We start from the raw sequence: 1,842 nt of genomic DNA on the forward strand, positions 1-1,842 counted from the left end.
TGTCTGTGCTCTGACTCTGTACGTTTCCTGTCTCTGCTCTCAGTCTGTAGGTTTCCTGTCTGTGCTCTCACTCTGTAAGCTTCCTGTCTGTGCTCTCAGTCTGTAGGGTTCCTGTCTGTGCTCTCAGCCTGTGAGCTTCCTGTCTGTGCTCTCAGTCTGTAGGTTTCCTGTCTGTGCTCTCACTCGGTGAGTTTCCAGTCTGTGCTCTCAGTCTGTGAGCTTCCTGTCTGTGCTCTCAGTCTGTCAGCTTCCTGTCTGTGCTCTCAGTCTGTGAGTTTCCTGTCTGTGCTCTCAGTCTGTGAGTTTCCTGTCAGTGCTCTGAATCTGTGTTTTTCCTGTCTGTGCTCTCAGTCTGTGAGCTTCCTGTCTGTGCTATCAGTCTGTCAGTTTCCTGTCTGTGCTCTCAGTCTGTGAGTTTCCTGTCTGTGCTCTCAGTCTGTGAGTTTCCTGTCTGTGCTCTCACTGAGTGAGTTTCCAGTCAGTGCTCTCAATCTGTGAGTTTCCTGTCAGTGCTCTCAGTCTGTGAGTTTCCTGTCTGTGCTCTCAGTCTGTGAGTTTCCTGTCTGTGCTCTCACTGAGTGAGTTTCCAGTCAGTGCTCTCAATCTGTGAGTTTCCTGTCTGTGCTGTCAGTCTGTGAGTTTCCTGTCTGTGCTCTCAGTCTGTGTGTTTCCTGTCTGTGCTCTCAGTCTGTGAGCTTCCTGTCTGTGCTCTCAGTCTGTGCGCTTCTTGTCTGTGCTATCAGTCTGTCAGTTTCCTGTCTGTGCTCTCAGTCTGTGAGCTACCTCTCTGTGGTCTCAGTCTGTAAGTTTCCTCTGTGTGCTCTCATTCTGTCAGGTATCTGTCTGTGCTCTCATTCTGTAGGTTTCCTGTCTGTGCTCCCAGTCTGTAAGGTTCCTGTCTGTGCTCTCACTGTGTGAGTTTCCTGTCTGTGCTCTCAGTCTGTGAGCTTCCTGTCTGTGCTTTCAGTCTGTAAGATTTCTGTCTGTGCTTCTCTCTGTAGGTTTCCTGTCTGTGCTCTCACTCTGTTAGCTTCCTGTCTGTGCTCTCAGTCTGTGAGCTACCTCTCTGTGGTCTCAGTCTGTAAGTTTCCTCTGTGTGCTCTCATTCTGTCAGGTATCTGTCTGTGCTCTCATTCTGTAGGTTTCCTGTCTGTGCTCCCAGTCTGTAAGGTTCCTGTCTGTGCTCTCACTGTGTGAGTTTCCTGTCTGTGCTCTCACTGAGTGAGTTTCCAGTCAGTGCTCTCAATCTGTGAGTTTCCTGTCAGTGCTCTCAGTCTGTGAGTTTCCTGTCTGTGCTCTCACTGAGTGAGTTTCCAGTCAGTGCTCTCAATCTGTGAGTTTCCTGTCAGTGCTCTCAGTCTGTGAGTTTCCTGTCTGTGCTCTCACTGAGTGAGTTTCCAGTCAGTGCTCTCAATCTGTGAGTTTCCTGTCAGTGCTCTCAGTCTGTGAGTTTCCTGTCTGTGCTCTCACTGAGTGAGTTTCCAGTCAGTGCTCTCAATCTGTGAGTTTCCTGTCAGTGCTCTCAGTCTGTGAGTTTCCTGTCTGTGCTCTCACTGAGTGAGTTTCCAGTCAGTGCTCTCAATCTGTGAGTTTCCTGTCAGTGCTCTCAGTCTGTGAGTTTCCTGTCTGTGCTCTCACTGAGTGAGTTTCCAGTCAGTGCTCTCAATCTGTGAGTTTCCTGTCAGTGCTCTCAGTCTGTGAGTTTCCTGTCTGTGCTCTCACTGAGTGAGTTTCCAGTCAGTGCTCTCAATCTGTGAGTTTCCTGTCAGTGCTCTCAGTCTGTGAGTTTCCTGTCTGTGCTCTCAGTCTGTGAGTTTCCTGTCTGTGCTCTCAGTCTGTGAG

The sequence above is a fragment of the Chiloscyllium plagiosum genome, unplaced genomic scaffold, assembly GCF_004010195.1.
Source record: "Chiloscyllium plagiosum isolate BGI_BamShark_2017 unplaced genomic scaffold, ASM401019v2 scaf_8814, whole genome shotgun sequence".
Taxonomy (NCBI): Eukaryota; Metazoa; Chordata; class Chondrichthyes; order Orectolobiformes; family Hemiscylliidae; genus Chiloscyllium; species Chiloscyllium plagiosum.